The sequence below is a fragment of the Rhinopithecus bieti genome, unplaced genomic scaffold (assembly GCF_001698545.2).
Source record: "Rhinopithecus bieti isolate Rb0 unplaced genomic scaffold, ASM169854v2 scaffold_5350, whole genome shotgun sequence".
Lineage (NCBI taxonomy): Eukaryota > Metazoa > Chordata > Mammalia > Primates > Cercopithecidae > Rhinopithecus > Rhinopithecus bieti.
In genome coordinates this window covers 1-25674 of record NW_016804837.1, presented here as the reverse complement: position 1 = coordinate 25674, position 25674 = coordinate 1, and the positions used below count along the sequence as shown (strand labels likewise).

The following is a 25674-nucleotide window of genomic DNA, read 5'->3' as shown; positions in this document are numbered from 1 at the left end:
AGGACAGAATTAATGTCCCATTGTCTCTGTTGATTACTATTTAGTCACACTTCTATGGTACATACCACACTGTACTGTAATCATTTATTTATATGTCTGTCTCCCCTTCTACACTTCAGTTCCTGTTTTTTGTAGATCTTTTTATCCCTAATACCTAGTTAAAAATACAAACAGCTAAGTACCATATAAGTACTTCAGGGATCAGTGTCCCCTAATTATTTGAACACTGGAGCAAAATTGAGGAATCTCTTACTATCCTGAAAGCAGTTATGCCATTTGTAGAATGGCAATAACCAGGTGGTATTCGGGGCCCAAAGAGGTTTTGCTACAACCTGTGTAGTATAAATATCTATCATGGCTAAATGCTGACTTTTCTTTATTTGTCATTTTTAGTGGAAGCAAGCAATTTCTTCAACCGTCCTTGGAAAAGTAATAGTTCAACCAGATCAGAATTTCACAGGATTGACTGCTGGTGTTGTCTCAATATCAATAGCACTCTTACTACTACTTGGGCTTTTCCTGTGGCTGAAAAAGAGAAAGCAAATTAAAGGTGCATTTTTGTTAGGGTTCGTTTTTAGAAGTTACCTTAAGAACACAGTCATTACAGTTTAAGATTGTCATACATTCTTGTGTGCTGTCTTATACATAGTCCATAAAACCCATGAGTTCTGGGCACTGGGTCAAAGTCTCCTGGGACCCACGATAGCCGTCTTTAACAAGCTCTTTCTTTCTCTCTGTTTTAAGATCTGGGCAGTGAATTAGTTCGCTATGATGCAAGAGTACACACTCCTCATTTGGATAGGCTTGTAAGTGCCCGAAGTGTAAGCCCAACTACAGAAATGGTTTCAAATGAATCTGTAGACTACCGAGCTACTTTTCCAGAAGGTATATTTCAGTTTCTTGTTCTGAGAAATACCTATACATATACCTCAGTGGGTTGTGACTTTGTTGTTTATTTTGGTTTTGCATTTATATTTTATAAAACCTTAAGGAAGTATTTACCTCTGACAAATAAGTATTTGACACAGCATTAAATGGCTCTTATTTTAAATGAACCTATGTTCATTTAAAATGTATATTACATTTATATTACATCATTAAAATCATATTTTAATCATATTTTAACATAAAATCATATTATGATTTTACATTATGATTTTAGAGTCCATAAGCTCTCATCTCACGGAAAGGTTAATTTTGAAATCATTTGAGCAAAAGTAATTTGTTTATGATCTAAGTGCAATGGTAAGAAATTGTGAAGCTCTCTTTTACAATCCAGGAAGAGTTAAGTTACAAAATATAGTTATTTAAATGTAAGCTGGAACTGCTGCATTTTTTACCTGTTGAAGCCCATACATTGAAACTATACTGTTAGTAATTCTTTGAAGTGTTCTCAATGAACTGTTAGCACACAGCCTTTTTCCCACAGTATTCTAGGACTTGAATGTATTTTGAGACTTAGCCAAGGAAAACCTTCGATTACACTATGAAAAAAAGGAGGGGTCAATATCATCAGCTTTGTAAAACACTATGCCTAGTAATGTTCAGGTTAACCAGAGCTTTTCACGCTGTTTTATTTAAATCTCCTGGTAAAAGCAAAATGTCTGTATTGTATCAGCTCCATTATCTTTAGAAATTACAGGATGTGAGTCAAGTACAAGCATTTCCTTGGTTGAATATTTACCATTGGACAAATAAAATGAGTCATAGATCATTGAGGACACTGGAAAAGTTAGAAGTTGCTCATCCAAACAAGTTCAAGAGCAATGAAGCACTTAACATTTTAACATTTTCAACACTTACCACCTCTTGTGTTTTGAAGTTTATGTTACTTCTATGGAGATACACATAGTAAACATTGTCTTTGCCCTGATTCCATTCACTTTTAAAAATCCATTCCTTTATCCATGTGGAAAAATCAAACCTAGTTTATTGTTTTGAAATTTAGATCTATTCAGTATTTTATACCCACATTTAGTATTTTATATGCACATTTCATAGTTCTAATCTGAGATCATTAAAATTTACAAATTTTCTTTGAAAAAAAAAACTTACCTAATCTTCTTTGAACCTCCTTACTCAACAAAGCTCTGTCATCATTGCTAAGAAGGTTGAGTTTCACACTTTTTTCTCCACTGAGCCTGCTCCTTGGAGACATGAAAAGAAAACAGGTAAAAGAGGGTCATCTAGAGAGAATGAGAAAATAGGTGCACAGCCAAAACCTAATGAAGAGGCAACTGCAGATCTTTCCTCTCTACATCCGGTGGGGACAGCATTCTCATCAGTCTTTTTCATAGATACCTAGAGTTCTATGTGGTGTGACACCAGGGTTGCACAATGATGGTTTCAATTGGTTTCTGCACGTTTGAATTTAGCTGAAGAGTCACGTTTTCATGCCAAAGGACTTTTATCTGTGTCTCACCAAGGATTTCCCTCAATGTCTGCACCTTTAAGCATTTAGAGCTCTGATCTCCAGATGCAAAGTCTTGGGAAGTGAGGATGAAAGAACTGAGTTTAGAGAGGCTGATTGGCATTTTCAGTCCCCTGGGGAAGGTTTGGAGACCCTGACTCCTTGGAATTAAAGGAGCAAGTACTCGGCTAGGCTCCTTCCTTCCTCACCCACCCAACATTTCAGGTACTTCCCTGATCTTCCACATCCCTCTTTAAAGGTTGCACCTGTCTTTTTTCTGGCTAGTGTCTACTATAATTGATGCCCAAATCATTGATGCCCAAGGCTTTTCTGGAACCACTTTTGGCCAAGTTCATTTATTATTGATCAAACTGTCCACTGTAGAAAATACTACAAATGCTTAAGTGGGATTAGGAATAGTCAAGGTACTAACAGCACTCTTTTTGTGCCCTTCTCTCAGATTCTGATTCTCCTGCTTATTTGCAAACAAACGATATATTTTGGTGCCAATAGGGAACCCCCACATAACCCTCTCCCTGTGTTACATACTAATACATTTCAATACTATTCCTAGTTTATCTTCCTGCCAGTTGCTGTGGCTATGATGCCTCCTCCTTGATATATGTGAATTCCCAGTGGAAAGAGAAAGGGAAAGTGGAAAGGATGACTTCTTGGCCCTATTTGGCATTAAGAAATTGACTATCAGCACAATTTCTTCCCCTGAAATGAAAAACATTTCTCCTTGCAAAAGGGACCTTTGCCTGAGGTTCTTACAGAGCTTTGGTTGTAAAGATCAACTTATAAAGAATGTTTACCCCTTTCGTAATGCCCTTAACTAAACAATAAAGATGGTCCACTAACCGAGACCTAACATGCCTTCTCTAAGCAACAGTAACACTAAATCCAGTGCCATCACTGCGCAGTGGAGAATTTACTACTAATGTGAAAAGGTTTCAGTTCTGGGAATATAACCAGTATTTATTTCCAATCATATGTGTATTTTTCCCTTGGCCAGGAATCCATAGGTTTTGCACAATAGTAATTAATTCCATTAACAAATAGTAGTCTCTCAAAAGGTGTCTTTTCATTTTCTTACATTTGAGCTGGATTTTGTGAGATCAGGCAATTGCTCAACTACCTTTGTTGCTTCCATTCTTAAGGACATAGTATATTCAAAATAAACTGTAAGCATGGCTTTTCCTATTGATAAAAGAGAAATGTCTAAGGAAATGAGGGTAAAAGCTTTCAAAGTTAATACTTAGTCTATTTAAATGAAAATCTGTAAACATTTTATGAAATGCTTGTATATATAACTCAGTATCTTTCCCCAAGTTATTATCATCTTTATCAAACTAATTCCACTATAAAAGCTCTTCCTGTTTCAATCCCCATTAAATGAGGTTTTACTGTTGTTCTTTAATAATTTTCCTTCATCTTACAGATCAGTTTCCTAACTCATCTCAGAACGGTTCATGCCGACAAGTGCAGTATCCTCTAACAGACATGTCCCCCATCCTGACTAGTGGAGACTCTGATATATCCAGTCCATTACTGCAAAACACTGTCCACATTGACCTCAGCGCTCTAAATCCAGAGCTGGTCCAGGCAGTGCAGCATGTAGTGATTGGGCCCAGTAGCCTGATTGTGCATTTCAATGAAGTCATAGGAAGAGGTAAGTATTTCCACTCAGCTTTTTGTTAAATACGATTTTCCAGTAAGCATTTTATCTTTGGCCTTTGCAGATTAGGAACTTAGACAATGGAGAAAGCAACTGACAGAGCAGTGATAACAAGTGTACTTGATTTCTGTTCTGTAGAAATGCAGCCCTGTAAATCATATCTGTGGGGATTTGCCCCTGTGCATGGAAGCAATTGCATAATCCCCCAAACATATTAGAACTAAATCACAGTTCATCCTCATCCTGTGCGTACTAGCAACTATAGTTTCTTCGAAGGTGCCATTTACTTTCTTCTAAAATTCAGGGCCAGGTGCAGTGGCTCACACCTGTAATCGCAGCACTTTGGGAGGCCGAGGCAGGCAGATCACCTGAGGTCAGGAGTTCAAAACCATCCTGGCCAACATGGCGAAACCCCGTCTCTACTAAAAAATACAAAAATTAGCCAGCCATGGTGGTGGATGCCTTTAAGCCCAACTACTAGGGAGGCTGAGGCAAGGAGAATTGCTTGAACCTGGGAGGCGGAAGTTGCAGTGAGCCAAGATTGTGCCACAGCACTCCAGCCCGGGCGACGGAGCGAGACTCTGTCTCAAAAAAATAAAGAAATATAACTAACTAACTAAATAAATATCACTCCTTTGATTTTGAATATTTTTATTCAATCTCTCTCCAATCTTTCTTTACCCTGAGAACAGTGACAAACTCTACGAAGCCTGGTTTATAGCAGTTTGTACACTGCTGGACGGCATCAGAAGACAGAGAATTTATAGCATTCCCCTGATCTAAAGCAACATATATCATCTCTACAATGCACTCCAATTTCTTTATACAAAGATAAATGAATATTTGTAATAAGCTAACCAGAGCAGCAATAACAGCTAGCATAAACAGTATTTGTGGAAATATTTAACAGGAAAAGAAACCAATCAAAAACCAGGAAATGAACTTCACTCTTTTTTTTTTTTTTTTTCTAAAAAGCTTTTACCCTTAATACTAAATGGCCTCTGATCCCTTTTATTCTATATGTGCTGCAAGAGGTTGTACAGGCATCTGCCAGTGTGATACAAGAGAAGCTGACGGCGTGATTTGTCTTATATGAACACAAGGCCTTCTCACTTCCCTGTGGTAGCATCCACACATTCTTCTGTCAAACACCCCAGGGCGTAATCCTTCCCGTGCTCCTTCTTCCCCAAGAGTGGCTTCACTGTTAACAAACATCTTTCCATTTCTCTTCAGAGCAATATATAGTTCTGTCATAGGCCTGTAAATCTCAGTAGTAATTGCATCAATTTTAGAATGTGTGGACCCACTAATTGTGTTCTAATTCTACACACTGGAAAACTAGAATATTTTTATCATGAAAGGTACTAAAATGGCAATTTTTTTGAAGTTATAATCACTAACAGCTCTATAAATATTAGCTACTATGTATTTATATGTTTTTCTCCAGGAGAATAGGAGCACTCAAAAGCATAGGTTTTATTTTATTCTTCTTTGCATTACTAGAGGGTAGCCTAATGCCTGACACTCACATACGAGGCACTCAAGGTGTCTTGGCCAGCTGGATGAATTAATTAGTGAATGACTTACACAGCTATCAGACACTTGGCACCTCTGGGGAAAATTACTGCCACTGGATAAAAGGCTACCATTGGGAAAATTATGTGGTCAAAGCCAGAGAGAACTGGATGAAGTGAGTCAGGGTGAATTGGCTTCATTTGGGCAACTGCCTGTCAGTTTCTGCCAACCTGGATTACGTATTAACCAGTGACTAATGGGGAAATCCTTATTCTATAATACTAATCTTATTTTTAATGGTAATGTTTTTATTTCATTTCAGTTTATTAGAATATAGGGAACTTATTTTATGTGTTCTTTTAGTTCTTATTTATGTGTTTATTTTAGTTCTTCATGTGGGTTAACTTTATTTTCATATTTTAAAATACTATGTCATCCTTAAAAATACATTTATTTGATGAGGCAGATGTTACTCACCTTTTCAGTGGTTCCACTATGGTTGAATATTTTATTAGATCAGCCTTTAATATGAGTCATATCACCTACAACTTATTCATGAATTAAATCATCACATTGCTTATATTCTTGGGTGAAAGGTGTCGCATCTACATATATATTTACAAACACACCTACACACCTACAATGGTATTGTTAAAAGTATTTTTTAAACATACTCTTTTGCTGTATAGAAAGAAGAAGGAATAAAACGAAGCTCATAAAAGGCTTGATACATAATGATTTCATAATTAGATGTGATGCAGTACTAACCAAGTTCTTTCTTTTGCACAGGGCATTTTGGTTGTGTATATCATGGGACTTTGTTGGACAATGATGGCAAGAAAATTCACTGTGCTGTGAAATCCTTGAACAGTAGGTGGCATTTTATTTAACCATGGAGTATACTTTTGTGGTTTGCAATCTAATAAATAGCTTATAATAAAATGTTGATTTACACTTTCCCCTTGTGGAAAAATCAGCTACCACTGAAATTATAGGCCTAATCCTGAAAATTTGTTTTGTTCTAGACTTTCATTGAACTGTTTCCTCTGAAATGATCCCTCAGAGCCCTCATTAATAAGGGGGTAAGAGAAATGAGGTTCTTGGATGAACTGAGTATCATTTAACTATAACTATGTCTGGCTTATAATATTTGTTTTGCAAGTGACATTTATGGAAACTATTGGAAGCATGTTGGCACATACAGAAGTAATGACTCATTTTACCCAGAGGCGTTACTATAATTAATTTTAACCACAACTTCCATTAAAAGATAAAAAATGAAATAAGACAAACAGGAGAAAACGACGCTGGCCAAAATTGAAAATCATAAGTATGGTAATACCTCATTTATCCACATTTTGGAGAATGAGGCATTCCACATACATGAACTTTCTAAATAAATGAAACTTACCCCTTTTAGTGCTGGAACATTACTTAAAATTTTAGCTGTTATTGAGAAAATCTTTTTAAGATGAAATGCATGCTCTGTTTAAGGGAATGCTTCCAAATACAAACTAAGTCTTCATTGGTGACCCCAAACCATAATTACAGCCATAAATTACTATATTACACAAACAGCGTACTCTACATACATAGTGTCCCTGGCTCTGCCTGTGTTGACAGATCTCACATGCTTGCGTTTTCTACTCCCATTTCTCATTTTCTGCTTGCAAATTGCAGCAGCCTGAAAAATGGTAACCAGCTCTACTACAAACTTTATATGGGACTTAATGAGCTTTAAGTGCACAAATGAAAGGTTTTCCTGCAAGATACTTTACTGCCACAACTATTTCAGTCTTTTAAAAATACAAATCAACATGCTAAATAGTGTTCTACATGGTTAATTTTGTTGGAAGTCTGACCATGAGGGAAATAAAGGTACAGTCTTTATGAAACCTAAGTACAAACTTTGCACTAAGTTTATAGGAGACAATCTGGTGGCTGACTGGACTCTGTCTTGCAAAAGTGGGTGTAGGTGACTGGAAGGCATAGTGCAGAGTGGCATCATTCACTCAGATGTGTTGTAAAAAGAACACTCTGCAGTCAAACCCTCAGGACAAGATGCTAACTGTATGGCTTTCCATTTCATTGCTCTTCCTATCTAAATTTGACGAAGTATTCACTGTTCCATAATGAAGTTAATGTCTCCACCACTGGATTTCTTAGGAATCACTGACATAGGAGAAGTTTCCCAATTTCTGACCGAGGGAATCATCATGAAAGATTTTAGTCATCCCAATGTCCTCTCGCTCCTGGGAATCTGCCTGCGAAGTGAAGGGTCTCCACTGGTGGTCCTACCATACATGAAACATGGAGATCTTCGAAATTTCATTCGAAATGAGACTCATGTAAGTTGACTGCCAAGCTTACTGACTGGCAAACTAGCTGTAAGCCAGCCATCCCTTCAAAACAGGCCTGCCTGCTCTGAGTCTTTAAAAAGCTAGTAGCCAAAAATGCCCATTTAAAATGTTAGCATCATTCAAATGTACCTCAAAGTCTTCTATCCTGGTGGGAAATAGTGACACCGGAAGGGTTTCCTGGACCGGTGATTCTCACTTGCTCTGCAAGCAACCTTGTTCTACCTTCGCCCTGATGGGGACATTTAGTCACCTTCGCATGTCTACTGTGTGCCAGAAACTGTGCACAGCACAGGAGAAGTGGAAGCTGAGCAAGCCTCAGTCCATATGGAATGTTAACTCTAGAAGGCACCTGAAAAACTAACTCCAGGTGCGTCCCTTGCTGTTCCTCGCCCTTACCATCCACTCTCATACCTCAGGTGCTCTTTGCACTTGTGCTCCCTCGGCCTGGAACACTCTCCCCTCAAATAGCCACATATCTCACTTCCTCATCTTCTTCAGCTCTTGGCCATAATGTCATCTTCAACATAAGCCTTCCCTAATCTGTTTAAAACTTGCCAATGACCACCCACCCTCATGGCTACAGACTCCTCTTCCCTGCTCTATTTTCCCCCATCACACTTACCGTCATCTGATACACAAGGCCTGAGCTGTTCAATACTATGGCCATGAGCCACATGTAAAAGGAGGCTAGTTTGCACTGAAGTGTGATGTATGGTGTAGAATACATCCCAGATTCTGAATACTTAGTATAAAAAAAAGGTGAAATATCTCACTAGTAGTTGTTTATACTGATTACATGCTGAAATATTTTGGATTTTTGAGGTTGAAACATGTATTGTGAAAATTAATTTCACCTGTTTCTTTTTATTTTTGAGTATGGCTACTAGAAAATTTTAAATTACGTGTGTGACTTGCTTTATATTTCTATTGAATAGCACTGTAGTAGATAATAAACAAATAAACAATAGCTATATAGATGTATATATAAGCATATATATGTACACATAGCCTCATCCCATTAGAGTGGAAGCTCATGAGGGTAGGATTTTTGTGTATTTTGTTCACTGCTATGGCTCCAACACCTGAAACAGTGTTTAGCACATAGACTCTCAGTAAACAGTTATTGAATGAATCAGCTAAGGGTTACAAAACAAGGTTCTTAGGTTCTTGCAAGTGGTAGATTCTTCTCATGACATTTATGCCAGGACTTAAAAGTCACCAGGCCAGGACAAGGGAGGGTGGGAAGAAGAATCTCAAGAACTGAATTCATAGATGGCCTCAGGCTCTGTCTTTGTTCCTGCTCTCCAAGTCTCTGTGGGAGATAATGAAGTTGATCAAAAGCAACTTTATAAATATGGGGTCAAATTATCAGAGAAAATAAGCTCTAGGAGAGTAATGAGATACTACTCAGCCAAAAGAATAAAACATTCCCTGGTAGTGAACTTTTGCAGATAAGGCGAATTGACCTTACAAAGCACACAGCTGCCCTGACAGACCCCACTTTCCGGCTTCAACTTTTGTTATTACCCTGATGGATTAATGTGGCTGGAGGTACTACCTTCTCTAGGGTACTGTTACCCCAGGATTAAAGCATGATAGAGATTTCTTGTTATCCAGAACAGAATAGTGCCATGGCCTTTTTTAATCAAAGGAGTTGATACTGAGAACAACCACAAACCCAGATGTGCCTTAAAGAGAAACCTAAAACCAGGAACTGGCCTTTCTCTATGCTGTGTGCATTGAGGGGGGCTACAGCCCTTTTGCAGGGTTCCCACTGACTACATCTTGCACTGACAAACTCCTCAATGACTGTTGAAGGAGAATACCCCGTTCCTGACTGCCAGCCGGTGACATCACCAGACTTGACAGCTGAGTGGTTTGGGTTGATTTCTTTCTGAGCCTCCTCTATTCACAGCGTGTTTCTAATGTTCTGACATCTTGGGCCTTACTGACCCTGGAGGAACTGTCCCTCCCAGGGCTAGCTAATTCCTACAAATAGTAAACAACTTGCCTTCAAAGCATACCTGCCTTGTGCAAACCAACCAATCCAGAGCCCTTACCTAACCTCTTCCTTTATCAGGCTCTTACACTTTGGGCCACTATCCACCTGCCCTAATCACCCCAGGGCCCAGTTCCAGACAACTAGAACTATCTTCGGAGCCTGCTGAAATACTCCAGATTGGCCAGCTCCAAACCTGCTTACCCTGCCTTACCAGTTTCTCCCCAGGGAAACCACAATGAAGGCTCTTGCTCATGTTTTTCCCCTCACTCTCCCTGCCTCCAGACCCCAGGGTTTCCACCATGTGACCCTGCATGACAGGGTGTTCCCCCTCCTCAAGCAAACTGTGAGTAGTAAACTATCTTTTCAATGGCATTGGTCTCCTGTTCTGTTGCCCTCATCATACCTGGAAAATAATGAAACCACATTTTAAAACATCTCCATTTTCCCATCTGGAAAATGGAGCCTATAACACCTGCCTGACAGAAGTGTAGAAGTAGCTGTAATTTATGAAAACAACTAGCCTGGTGTTTTGCATACAATAAATACTTCACAAATGGTTGATCTGTCAATGGGGCACACTTTTCGTTGTTGTTGTTTTGTTTTTTGGTTTTGGAGATGAGGTCTCTGTTGCCCAGGCTGGAGTGCAGTGGCACAGTCATAGTGCACCGCAGTATCCAACTCCTGGGCTCAAGTGATCCTCCCTCCTCAGGCTCCTAAGCAGCTGGAACTACACGTGCACACCACCACACCAGGCTAATTTTTTTGTGGACGGTGGATGGGAGTAAAGACAGGATCTCACTGTGTAGCCAAGGCTGATCTCAAAATCCTGGCCTCAAGCCATCCTCTCGCCTTGGCCTCTGAAAGTTCTAGAATTACAGGCTTGAGACACCAAGCCCAAACTAATTTTTGAGACAAAATAATTTTTTATAAATAAACATTTCAGAATTCTAAGATCAAAATTAGAGCAGTAGGTGCTTAGTTTATGCTTTTCTAACTCTCTTTGATTGCAGAATCCAACTGTAAAAGATCTTATTGGCTTTGGTCTTCAAGTAGCCAAAGGCATGAAATATCTTGCAAGCAAAAAGTTTGTCCACAGAGACTTGGCTGCAAGAAACTGTATGTAAGTATTAGAATCTCTGTGCCCACAGTCCAAATTAAGTGACAAGGAGGAATCTGTTTCCCACTGTTCAATGCTACTTAGGCTGTTTTCTCTTCTCATGCAAAAGTCCTTTATTTCTGTTACAACTTTAAATCGATGTGTAAGCCCTGGGGATGTGGGTGGGACTTTCAGACTTTATCCAACGGAGAATTTAAAAGGATTCTCCATAGGGGGTCTTAAACAGCTGTTGTGTACTTTTGCTTTTCTCAGCCCTTCCCTCCAGTAGCTCTCAATGTTGTGGTTTCACACTGCATTAGTGTTGGGGAGGGAGAACTTGATCTTCAACATTTGACAGTGAAAAGGAGAGGGCTGGGAACACAAATACCAACATATTGCAACTTCCCAAGAGTAGATTTGAAGCCAGGCTGCAGAAGCCCTACCAAAAATGGTATTTGGGAATGAATATACAAAGAACTTTATTTGTGTCTGGCTGCCTGGCTATATAATACAACAGTCAACAGTTTGTAATTGAGTTCATGTTTTCCCTTGCATAGCACTGATTCATGACTTATGGTATGTGTGAATGAAAGAGCTGTGCTATTAATTTCCTACCTTGGTTTTGGTCAATGTAACAACATAAAAGCCAGCTTAAACAGAGGATGCATAGCTCCAGATAGCGGAAATTGATTTTTGTTGAACTTTGCTGTTTTTCTTAGATGCTTCACTGTGTATCCTGGTTCTCTATTACCTCAGTGGTGGGATATATGAGTTTTGTGTGCTAACCTAGCTCATTTAAGAATGAAAAAGTAAACTATCAGTCCCCTGTCATGCTCTCCCATAAAACTGAGTATTGCTAATAAGTTGACAAGTGAAGACTGGTGATTGCTTGGGTAGTCAATTGGCATACTCCCTTTAGCAACCAAAGTAAACCCACAGGGAAGACAGACTTAACTACTGCAGATCTACATTAAAGCAAAAAGGACTTTCTTACGCCATACAATTCATGATCTCTTTCCTCAGCCTGTTGAACTGGCAATGCCAATGTCGAGCATTTTTATTCAAGAATTCTGTTGTAATTTGGTGTTAGTCAATAGAGGCTAGATGAAGTATTTCCTTCAGAAGTTATGGATTTCAAATACTGAAGCCACTTGTTTAATCTGTAGATATTCAGCATCATTGTAAATTATTCTGTTTCAACCACGGGTAATAATTTTTGTCCTTTCTGTAGGCTGGATGAAAAATTCACAGTCAAGGTTGCTGATTTTGGTCTTGCCAGAGACATGTATGATAAAGAATACTATAGTGTGCACAACAAAACAGGTGCAAAGCTGCCAGTGAAGTGGATGGCTTTGGAAAGTCTGCAAACTCAAAAGTTTACCACCAAGTCAGATGTGGTAATGTATTGGTTGTCTCTGACTTTCTCCTCTTTTACTTTCATATCCAACATTTTTTGAAATTTTATCACTACTTAATTTAAAAAGAAATTCAACATCACCAATTCCAGTTTTCTTCATATGTAAAAATGAACTTGTCTGATATGTACACATTGTATATTTTCATAAATTCACTCATTTATTCAAAAATATTTATTGAGTGGGGCAACGTATTGGCTCATTAGGAAGCCCAGAGCTGAACCAGGCATGAACCCTGTCGGCCAAGAACTTTGGCTCTGAAGGGAAGAGATGGGATGGTCAACAATGACTGTGACACAGGTGGCCTGGAATGAGCCCTGATTCTCATAGCCCCAGGCGAGCAAGAATTCCACATCAAGAAGTCTGGAAGCTGTAACTGAGGCAGTCTAGCAGTGAGGGCATGATTCCTGGGCCTAGCTAGTAAAGTGACTTCCCTTATCTGCAAAGGCCATCCTTCTCGCACAGAACCAGCCCTCAAAAGGCATGCACCTGAGTGCTGAGGCTGGGAGAAATACTCACCTGGGCAGCCAGATTCACCACATTCCCCTTCCACCCTAAGGAGAAGTGGCATTTGAATTGGGTTAAAGGATAGCAGGTTTGGAATTGGGCAGCTGGGCAATGGAAATACCGATCCAGGTGTGGCAGAAGAGCAGGAAAGTGTAAGCACCTGTAAAGTTCTAAGAAAACAATACTTAGTTGATTATTTGGCAAGAACAGAAAACACAGAGGGAAGTTATGAGAATAAACTGAGAAAAATACACTAGGTCATAGAGTTCCTTGAAAACCGAACTAGAGAGTATGGAATTTATTCTCTGGTAATGTGGAAACAAAACTGTAATCAGACTAGACTGCAATCTTTAATCATTGTATTAGTCCATTCTCGCACTGTTATAAAGAAATACTGAGCCTGGGTAACTTATAAAAAGAGATTTAATTGGCTCACAGTTCTGCAGACTCTACAGGAAGCATGGCTGGGGAGGCCTCAGGGAGCTTTTACCCATAGCAGAAGGCAAAATAGGAGCAGGCATTTTACATGGCAGGAGCAGGACCAACAGGGCTGGGGGAGGTGCCACTCACTTTTAAACAACCAGATCTCCTGAGAACTCTATCACAAGAACAGCACCAAAGGAAGAAATCTGCCCCCATGATCCAGTCACCTCCAACCACATCCCTGCCTCAGCATCGGGGATTACAATTTAACATGAGAGTTGGGTGGGAACACAGAGTCAAACCATATCATTCCGCCCTGGTTCCTCCCAAATCTCACGTCCTTCTCACATTTCAAAACACATTCATGCCTTCCCAACAGTCCCCCAAAGTCTTAATTCATTCCAGCATCAGCTAAAAAGTCCAAGTCTAAAGTCTCATCTGAGACAAGGCAAGTCCCTTCTGCCTATGAGCCTGTAAAATCAAAAACAAGTTAGTTGCTTCCAAGATACAATGAGGGTACAGGCATTGGGTGAATGCTCCCATTCCAAATGGGAGAAATTGGCCAAAATATGCAAGTCCGAAACCCAGCAAGGCAGTTATTAAATCTTAAAGCTCCAAAATAATTTTTTTGACTCCATGTCTCATATCCAGGGCACACCGATGCAAGGGATGGACTCCCAAGGCCTTGGGCAGCTCTGCCCCTGTGGCTCTGCAGGGCTCAGCCCCATGGCTGCTTTCATCAGCTGGCATTGAGTGCCTGCAGCTTTTCCAGGCACGCGGTGCAAGTTGTCGGTGGATCTGCCATTCTGGGGAATGGAAGATGGTGGCCCTCTTCTCACAGTCCCACCCGGCAATACCCCAGCACTGAGGGGAGGTCTCAGGGAACTTTTTACCCATGGTAGAAGGCAAAGCGGGAGCAGGCATCTTACATGGCAGGAGCAGGACCAACTTGGGAGAGGAGGCATCTTATATGGCAGGAACAGGACCAAGGTGGGGACAAGCTGTTACCAAGGGGAGAGGTGCCACACACTTTTAAACAACCAGATCTCCTTAGAACTTTATCGTGAGAACAGCACCAAAGGGAGAAATCTACCTCCATGGTGCAGTTGCCTCCCACCAGGCCTCAGCTCCCACCCTGAGGATTAAAACTCAACATGAGATTTGAATGGGGACACAAATCCAAACCATACCAATCATTCTCTAAGACGACTTGAAAGGAAAAGAATGACAGCCAGCTCTCTAGTATCTCTTCTTAAAAGGGCACGAATCCCAGCATGAAGGCCCACCCTCATGACCTTATCTAAACCGAATTACCTCTAAACGACCCCATCGTTAAACATTGTCACACTGTGGCTTAGAACTTCAACATATGAATTTCCGGGGAACACAATTCAGTCCATAGCAGGGGTCAAGGCTGGGAATATGCTTTTGAGAGTCCAAAAGCAATTATTCAATAGAACCTACGTATACAAAGTGAAAGAGAAAAGCAGTGAGGTAAGGGACCCAGGAGCAGAGACCACCGTCAAAGTCAGAGGAAGAGAAATTTTCAAGGAGAAATTGGATGCTCAACAGAGCCAACTGCTACTCAGTACACCAGAAGGGTCTTGGAAGCTGAGTAACTTGAGTGCTTTGGCAGTCTAGAGTGTGCTGAGGAGCCCAGGTGTTGAATGGACTGGAGAGTACACTTATTCTATTCACATGTTGTAAGTTGGAGGACTGTGATGTCTGGAAGTAGAGAAACATTTGATGTTTCAGTCCTTGAGGATAACAACTCGAAAAGGAAAATGTGCAAACAAGGTAGTCAGAAAATAATGTTCATGGGGGACATGCACTTGAAGAGAAAGGGTTGGTAGCTTTTGAGAGATGATGGGATAGAGATCTGAGTGTGACACGGGAAGCAAGAAGTCATCTCATCCACCTCTCTGTGAATCAGCAAGAGGGAAAGGTGTGGCCCCTACTGGCAAGAGTTTCAAAGAAATTGTGGCTTCAAGTGAAAGCTGAGTTTCAGGTCCTGTGAGGAGGTAGGGGAACTATTAGAGAATAAGTTGAGGTGACTGGGGGTTTGTTTTCAATAAGTAAGTAGGTCACAGGTCATGATGGAGGACCAGGGCTTCAGCATGCATGAGACTGATAAGAGAAAGTGATAGTGCAGGGTAGAGCTTAATGCCTGGGATTTTGATCCTGAAAGATTCTGAAAGAGGTGAAAGAAGTGGATGCTAGAGAGGGAGACTGGGGACATGTTAGTGACAGTGGCAGGTAAAGGCAAAAGATAGGGAGAATTAACCCATCCTCCAAGAACATGCTGTTCATTCAGACTTGAGTGTTAGTCTGCCATTAAGAGCCCGAGCCAACTCTTACAACTCAATAAGACTGTCGGCCGGGCGCGGTGGCTCAAGCCTGTAATCCCAGCACTTTGGGAGGCCGAGACGGGCGGATCACGAGGTCAGGAGATCGAGACCATCCTGGCTAACACGGTGAAACCCTGTCTCTACTAAAATACAAAAAACTAGCCGGGCGAGGTGGCGGCGCCTGTAGTCCCAGCTACTCGGGAGGCTGAGGCAGGAGAATGGCGTGAACCTGGGAGGCGGAGCTTGCAGTGAGCTGAGATCTGGCCACTGCACTCCAGCCTGGGTGACAGAGCGAGACTCCGTCTCAAAAAAAAAAAAAAAAAGAGACTGTCTTAGTCTGTTTTGTGCTGCTATAACACAACACCACAAATTGGGTGATTTATAATGAACAGAAATGTATTTGGCTCACAGTTCTGGAGGCCAGGAAGTCTAAGATCAAGGGGGCACATCTACTGAGGGTCTTCTTGCTGTGTCATAACATGGTGAAAGGCATCACACAGGTGTGAGAGAGTGCAAGAGAGAGCAAGAGGTGACCAGACTCTCTATTATAACAAACCCCCTTCCACAATAATGAAGTAACTCCCAAGATAATGACAATCCACTCATGAGAGTAGAGCCTCATGACCTAATTCCCTCTTAAAGGTCCCTCCTCTGAACACTGTTGCATTGGGAGGGGATTAAGTGTCCAACACATGAACTTTGGGGGACACATTCAAACCATAGCAAAGGCAAAATTACTCAGTTTTTTTAAGTAAGCAAAAGATTTGAATAGACATTTTACCAAAGAGATGTATGAATAGCTAGCTAATGAGCACATGAAATGAAACATATGCCCACATAAAGATTTGTACATGAATGATTACAGTAGTTCTCTTCATAATAGCCAAAAATCAGAAGCAATCTTAATGTCCATCAACTGGTGAATGGATAAACAAAATGTGTTGTGTCCATACAGTGGACTAAACCATTCATCAACATAAAGGAATTACTGATGCCTACTACAGTATGATAAACCTCAGAAACACTATGTTAAGTGAAAAAAGGCAGATAAAAAAATTACATGTTGAATGGTTCCATTTATATGAAATTTCTAGAAAGAGGCAGAACTATAGAGTCAGAAAACCAATCAGTGGTTGCTTGGGGCCCAGAGAAGGAGTGAAGATAAACCACAAATGGGCATGAGGGAATTTTCTGGAATGTTGAGATGACCTAAAACTGGACTGTGATGATATGATAGCTGCACATCTATATAAATTTACTAAACATCATTTAATCACTTTAATTTACTAAACATCACCAATCACTTAAAATTGGTGAATTTTATGATCTATAAATTACACCTCAAAAAAGCTGATTTATGAAAAAGAACCTGATGAAATTTTGGATGTTTAGGGCAAGTGTTGGGATTCTAAGCTTCTTGACAGCCACATACACACAACAATACCACCACCTCCCCAACAAACACACACAGACAGCAAGAGGCCAAGGCTTCCCCCATAGCTACAGTCACTCAGATACTTGACTGGAAATTTACATAGGTTTCTGTACATAGGATGGTGCTATTTCTGTCTCGCTCTCATCAAAAGACACTATGTTGTGCTACATAAAGGCTGAAGCTGAATAATCTGTACGTAATGCTGCTTTGGGAAATGGTTACTGACTGCGTGGATAAATTTGCACAGTGTTTTACTTCCAGGACAGCACAATCTTGAATGTTGACGTGGAACATTTCCAGAAGCATATAATGAGCTGTGTGTATGTTGAAACCTATGACCAAAAACTTGCCTGCTTGTAGATTGGGTTTTCTTTCTAGAAAATGCCAAAATGGAGTTTGGCTAAAGTCTGAATACTCTTTAAGTCCATTCAAACAAAATCGGAGTGTCACTACACTTGAAATCACTCACACCCTTCTCTGATCCCTTTTGCAATGGGTGTTGCAATTGTATTACACATTGTTTCACACTTAATACAAGTTCTTCCATTAAACTGTGTGTTGACTTCCTTGTTCTCAGTTCTTATCTGCCTCATCATTCTGAAGCATTTAACATTATCGTAATGCTCATTTTTCTTGAAATGTCCTCTTCCTTTGGTTTCTGGAACACTGAACCTTCTGGTGTTCCTCCTGCTTCTAGGTTGTTTTCTTTATCTTCAATGGCTTCTCTTCCTTCTCTCAGATGTAGCTCTCTCCCTGGATTTTTGTCATTAGGGGTCATCCTCCACCAACAATTGGAAGCATTCCCATCAATAACCACCTTTGATTCTCTCTACCTGGATGTCATCATCAATGTCACAAATTTACCACATTCAAAATCAAATTCTTTCCTGCCAAACCCTCAATTTCTCACCTCCTGGCTTCGATTAACGGCATCACCATTGTGTAATCTACCCACTCATCATTCTTTTTAGTGTTCAGTTCTTCAAGTTTTGACAAATGCATGCAGTTGTGTAACCACCACTCCAACGATCAGGACATAGAATGGTTTCATCATCCCAGAAAATTTCCTTATGCTCCTTTGTAGTCAACCTCTACCCTATCCCCAGGACCTGGAAATCAGAAAATCAGATTTATTTTCTGTCTCTAGAGTTTTACTTTTTCTAAAATGTCATATAAATGGAATCATGCAGTCAGTAGTCTTATGAGTCTGTCTCCTTTTACTTCGCATATTACATTTGAAAGCCATCCATGTTGTTGTGTCAGTAGTAGCAATGTATCAGTAATTCATCCCTTTTTTATTGTGGCAAAAAAATACATAAAATTTACCATCTGAACCATTTTTATTTTATTTTAAGTTCCAGGGTGCATGTGCAAGATGTGCAGATCTGTTACATAGGTAAATGTGTGCCATGGTGGTTTGCTGCACCTATCAACCCATCCCCTAGGTATTAAGCTCGGCATGCATTAGTGGTGGGATTACAGACGTGAGCCACCTTGTCCTGCCCTGTCTAACCCACTTTGAACATTTAAAAACCTCCACAGCACAGACCCATTTCAATCTTATGGGTCCCTACTCTCTTCCCCTACTCCAACATGTCAAGCAACGTGAACTATTATACTTATGGTTTAATAAGAACACATACGCAGCCAGGCATGGTGGCTCATGCCTGTAATCCTAGCACTTTGGGAGGCAGAGGAGGGTGGATCACCTGAGGTCAGGAGTTCGAGACCAGCCTGGCCAATATGGCAAAACCCCTTCTCTACTAAAAATACAAAAATTAGCTGGGCATGGTGGTGGGCTCCTATAATCCTAGCTACTCAGGAGGCTGAGGCAGGAGAATCACTTGAACCCAGGAGGAAGAGGTTGCAGTGCGCCAAGATTGTGCCACTTCACTCCAGCCTGGGCAAAAGAGCAAAACTCCATCTCCAAAAAAAAAAAAAAGAAAAGAAAGAACACATGTGTACTCTTACTCCTGGCCCCACCCCTCCACCCAAAACTGTCTCTCTGCCCTCATATTACCTGCACCTATAAAACAAAGTCTCCCTGTTCCTCAAGACCCACCTTACTGTCACTCTCTTCCTGCAGCCTTTCTCAGTACCCTACTATTACCTCTTTGACTTTTGGCAACCTTTGTGCCTCTTTGATGTTACTGCTCTATATTACAGCTCTTATCTTATTGTCCTGTGTGACAGTTACCTGCACAATTCTCTTAACCTTGTTCATTCAGCCCTGGGACCTATCTAGTAACATGAACAGTACCCTACTCGTATGTGATCAAGGGTCAATTGATACTTGTTAAATTGATTTTAAATATTAGCGCATATTCTGGGACTTGAAAGTTAACACAATGATGTCAGAAGTGATTGCTAAGATTTTCAGGCTTTGTAAACTTCTGTTTTGCAAAGCTGAATTAGACAGCAAAGTCCTGTAGCTCCCTTCTGGCAAGGGGTTTGAGTTTTCTGTTGAGATCAAGGCAGTCAGCAGCCTTCAAGGGTTCTTGCACTTGGGCAAAGAAGTCATTAATGGAAATTCGTATCAGCAATTACAGTATCTACCTCATTTCTTTCTTTCAGTCGCAGTGTTCAAAGGCAGGCTTTATTCTCCTTCTTGCTGGGTACTACAAGCTACACTTGCCTCTTGGTTTTATGTCTTCCTACTCCAGCTGTCTGGTGTGGATTTTCCTTCTGCTCCAAGCTTCCTTCATTTCTTCCTCCTTATGCTTCCTACTCTTAGAGTGGCCTGGAAGTGTTGCTGGGCAAGAACTGTCCCCCAGGTCCTCTCCACAGGGGCAGCCTCAGGCCATGCTGACTCTCCTAGTGTCATTCTTGCGTGGGCACATGTCCGGGGGAGATAATATGTATGACCTGGTGTATCCTGAGCACAGTGTTTTAAATCAAGAAATTGCATGTTTAGTGAAGTTCGGTAGACCAAACAAGACCTAAGGGTCAGGAACTCTTAAATGTTTATCCCATTGTGGATTCAGATGTATTGGGGAATTTTAGCAAGTCATTTAACCTCTCCATGTCCCTGTGATCTTCCTATATAGTACTGATACGGCTATTTTACAAGATTTAACATTTAACATTTTCATGTGGCAGCTTTATTGAAATTAATTTTCAATAGAGAGACTTGTTGCCTTGCAGTTTTATTATTTCTGATTTTAATATGGATTTTACTTCTGCAGATTTAGATCTTCCTTTTTAATATTAACCTTTCAATGTGGTTACATTTCTTAAAGAGTATTTACGTTTATTTTGAAACCACACAAATTTAAATTTTGGGAGGCTTTCTTCTTCTTTTACAAGTAATGTACAATCATAGCAAAGCTATCAGAAAAGAAAAGGATAGAAACATGTTAATGCTTTGAAACTGCAGGAGAGAATTTGGAAGAGGTATTCTGCTAACTACAGATGGAATCTTCATCATCTTGTGGACTTCAGATATTCTTTTTGAAAACTTTACATTTATTTATAATCTAAACCTTACCTGTTTAAACAAGTCATGAAATGTATAGCTTAATAATTGCCTTTAAGAAAACTGTTGCCCAAAACAGAAACCATATTGAGTATGTAAAGCCAAGTTTAGTTACCAAGACCTCCTGATTTCCTTTCGTATTTCTATGGTCACATCTCTCACCTGGACTGTCCTGTTTCTTGTTTTACTAGTGGTCCTTTGGCGTACTACTCTGGGAGCTCATGACAAGAGGAGCCCCACCCTATCCTGACGTGAACACCTTTGATATAACTGTTTACTTGTTGCAAGGGAGAAGGCTCCTACAACCCGAATACTGCCCAGACCCCTTGTAAGTAGTCTTTCTGTACCTCTTACATTCTTTACTTTTACAGAAATGCCTGCCTTCAAAGGGTCTCTTACAGCATTTCTTTCTTTTTGAAACAGATATGAAGTAATGCTAAAATGCTGGCACCCTAAAGCCGAAATGCGCCCATCCTTTTCTGAACTGGTGTCCCGGATATCAGCGATCTTCTCTACTTTCATTGGGGAGCACTATGTCCATGTAAACGCTACTTATGTGAACGTAAAATGTGTCGCTCCATATCCTTCTCTGTTGTCATCAGAAGATAACGCTGATGACGAGGTGGACACATGACCAGTCTCCTTCTGGGAGACATCAGAGCGCTAGTAAAATGTCAAAGCAACAGTCCACACTTTGTCCAATGATTTTTTCACTGCCTGACCTTTAAAAAGCCGTCGATATTCTTTGCTCTTGCCAAAATTGCACTATTATAGGACTTGTATTGTTATTTAAATTACTGGATTCTAAGGAATTTCTTACCTGACAGAGTATCAGAACCAGAGGCTTGGTCCCACAGGCCACGGACCAACGGCCCGCAGCCGTGACAACACTCCTGTCATATTGGAGTCCCAAAACTTGAATTCTGGGTTGAATTCTTTAAAAATCAGGTGCCACTTGACTTCATATGGGAATCTGAAGCAGTGAATTTTGAGGGCTTCTTGATCACAGAAAACTCAGCAGAGATAGTAATGTTCAGGACAGGCGTGGCAGCCCCAGAGCAGGCCACTCATTTAGAATTCTAGTGTTTCAAAAAACTTTTGTGTGTTGTATGGTCAATAACATTTTTCATTACTGATGGTGTCATTCGCCCATTAAATAAACATTCCCTTTTAAATTTTTGTTTGTTTGTTTTTTGAGACAAGGTCTCACTCTGTTGCTGGGACTGGAGTGCAGTGGCGTGATCACAGCACACTGCAACCTCCACCTCCCAGGCTCAAGCCTCCCAAATAGCTGGGACTACAGGCACACACCACCATCCCCGGCTAATATTTGTATTTTTTGTAGAGACGGGGTTTTGCCACGTTGCCAAGGCTGGTTTCAAACTCCTGGACTCAAGAAATCCAATCACCTCAGCCTCCCAAAGTGCTAGGATTACAGGCATGAGCCACTGCACCCAGCCCTTTTAAATTTTTGTATAGACATTCCTTTGGTTGGAAGAATATTTATAGGCAATACAGTCAAAGTTTCAAAATAGCATCACACAAAATGTGCTTATAAATGTACAGGATGTATTGTACATAGATGACATTAAGAAGATTTGTATGAAATAATTTAGTCATCATGAAATATTTAGTTGTCATATAAAAACCCACTGTTTGAGAATGATGCTACTCTGATCTAATGAATGTGAACATGTAGATGTTTTGTGTGTATTTTTTTAAATGACGACTCAAAATAAGACAAGTAATTTGTTGATAAATATTTTTAAAGGTAAGTCAGCATGTTTGTAAAGCAGGATACATCTTATTAAAAGGTTCATTGGTTCCAATCACAGCTCATAGGTAGAGCAAAGAAAGGGTGGATAGATTGAAAAGATTAGCCTCTGTCTCGGTGTCAGCTTCCCACCACACAAGCAATTGGAAACAAAACTTTTGGGGAGTTTTACTTTGCATTAAGGTGTGTTTTGTGTTAAGCAAAACATACCTTAGAAACAAACAATGAAAAAGGCAATTGAAAATCCCAGCTATTTCACCTGGATGGAATAGCCACCCTGAGCAGGACTTTGTGATGTTTCATTCTGTGGAATTTTGTGCTTACTACTGTATAGTGCATGTGGTGTATGTAGGTTACTCTAACTGGTTTTGTCGATGTAAACATTTAAAGTGTTATATTTTATAAAATGTTTATTTTAATGACATGAGAAAAATTTTGTTAGGCCACAAAAACACTGCACTGTGAATATTTGAGAAAAGGTATGTCAGACTGGGATTAATGACAGCATGATTTTCAATGACTGTAAATTGCGATAAGGAAATGTACTGATTGCCAATACACCCCACCCTCATTACATCACCAGGACTTGAAGCCAAGGGTTAACCCAGCAAGCTACAAAGAGGGTGTGTCACACTGAAACTCAGTGGTTGAGTTTGGCTGTTGTTGCAGGAAAGTGATTATAACTAAAAGCTCTCTGATAACGCGGAGACTTACCAGAAGACACAAGGAATTGTACTCAAGAGCTATTACAATCCAAATATTGCCATTTCATAAATCTAACAAGTAATACCAATTCACAGAGTATTGTAAATGGTGGATGACAAAAGAAAATCTGCTCTGTGGAAAGAAAGAACTATCTCTACCAGGGTCAAAAGAATGAACACATCAAGAACAGAAAGAACTCGGGAAAACATCCCATCAACAGGACTACCCACTTGTATATACATTCTTGAGAACACTGCAATGTGAAAATCATGTTTGCTATTTATAAACTTGTCCTTAGATTAATGTGTCTGGACAGATTGTGAGAGTAAGTGATTCTTCTAAGAATTAGATACTTGTCACTGCCTATACCTGCAGCTGAACTGAATGGTACTTTGTATGTTAATAGTTCTTGTTCTGATAAATCATGCAATTAAAATAAAGTGATGCAACACCTTGTATACTGATAGTTGGTTATTGCCAGTCATGCTTGATTACCTACATTTGCATAATGATAGAGGAAGCCTAAGATTGATTTCACCTGGCTGCATGGAGCTCCTCCACATAGGAGAGCCTTAGTCAAGTGAATGCTGAGGAAGTAGTAAAACAACATGCATCCCCGAATCTCAGGAAGTCTCTGTCTTTCCAAGGGTTTGGTCTAAGTTGCTGATTACCTGCATTTTTCTGACGATCTTTCAACTGCTAGAGCACCTGGTTCCTGTTTTATCATGGTGCTCTTCTCCAGCAAGGTGTGTCCTTAGACTAGAAGACACAAAAATGGATCAGCAGCCCCACCGTTGGCACACAGATACCTAGGTGCGGGTTGGAGAGAGAGGCCTTCTTGCCCCATCAAAACTACTCTTTATCTACACAGGTGCCCACCCTTTTACCCCCAGTTACCGGAGAAATTACCTTCAGGTTATCTCCGTGTATATTCTTGTAATGGTAAGGGAATTCAAAGGTGATAACTTCAGCTATCTAAGAATTGTGTGACACTTTGGGGAAATCTAATTTTTTAAAAACCCAATTTAAAAGAATGCCTACAAAATACAGTGGAGACTGATTCTTTACTGGGAGATAATTCAATCCCCGCTCATGGCCAAACTCTCTCCTACTCAAAAGATGCATTTCCACAGGAAGTTCAATCCAACTCTCTCCCATAAGGACAAGAACCTGTCACCTTTACATCTCTAGAATCCAGCACTTAGTAGATTCTCAAATAATTGCTGAACCGAAACAGCATTTTCTTATTCCCCATCACTTTATTTATTTATTTATTTATTTATTTATTTATTTATAGACAGGATCCCACTCTGCCCCAACCCCCATTCCCCCGCCTGGAATGCAGGGGCATGATCTTGGCTCACTGCAACCTCCACCTCCTGGGTTCAAGCCATTCTCCTGCCTCAGCCTCCTGAGCAGCTAGAATTACAGGCACATGCCATCACACCCAGCTGATTTTTGTATTTTTTGTAGAGACAGGGTTTCACCATGTTGGCCAGGCTGGTCTCAAACTCCTGGACTCAAGTGATCCACCTGCTTCAGCCCCGCAAAGTGCTGGGATTACAGGCGTGAACCACCACACCCAGCCTACTTTAAACTACCAGGGATAGAGTTATTGCCTATGTAGCTCCCATGATGTTTGGAGAACACTGATATGGAGAAGGCAGACTTTTCTGGGGAAAGAGAAATAGAAAGATAGACCTTTATAAAGTTTGGCTTGGTGCTATGCATTTTTAATTATCACAGGGTTTTCGCTTCACCATATAAGCATCAATTATATTTTTGCTCTCTAACCTACACAGTAGATTCCGTCTTTAAAGAAATAGGGAGAAGGGATATACAAGATGTAGAAATACATCACATGCTTGAATGCTGACATCTGGCATTGTTAATCTACCTGATTTAGTTCAGGAAATGAGTTAGCATTATATAAAAGAAATTGATTAGTATTTTATTTAACTCAACGAATATTCATCAAGCACCTATGTATGTCAGACACTGCTAGGTAATGGGGATATAAAAATAAACAGTCCTTCTCACCCCAAGGAATTTGATGAAACAGACAGATAAAATTACATAATTAATGAATATTAGAATTATTCACTTCTTAGATTTTTAAGTTGTCTTGAAGAGGCATCACAGTTTAAACATATACAAAGTGCATGTTCCTGGGCAACAGACCAAGCCCTGACTCAGGTTGGGCAACATATTGCAATTCTCTAAACCTGTGTTCTCATCTGTCAAATACGTTAATCATGGTTACCCCCACAAAGTTATTTGAGAACTTTAAAAAAAGTGTATAAAGGCACCTGGCATACCATAGTTGCTCAATTATTGTAATATCATTATTATCTTTAGTCTTAGACAATAAAAGCCCATGTATAGGTAGCCTTAGTTAGCTAAAGCAAAATGAGGCTAGGAGGGGCATTACAGATGTTTAAATCCAAATTCTTACCCCATTCTTTTTGTCTTTGTTTGTTTTAGTTTGTTGTTGTTGTTTGGTTTGGTTGGTTTTTTTGGTTTTTTTTTTT

The 25674-nt window shown here is 40.2% G+C and overlaps 1 long non-coding RNA gene across 1 annotated transcript; it reads right to left on the bottom strand.

The window, feature by feature from the left end:
* Positions 1–446: 446 nt before the first annotated feature.
* LOC108528696 (uncharacterized) lies at positions 447–23902 on the bottom strand. The gene is made up of 3 exons (XR_001885256.1): positions 23815–23902; positions 2056–2147; positions 447–525 (listed from the first exon to the last, which is right to left on the bottom strand). It is a non-coding gene; the product is annotated as an uncharacterized LOC108528696 (long non-coding RNA).
* Positions 23903–25674: the final 1772 nt, after the last annotated feature.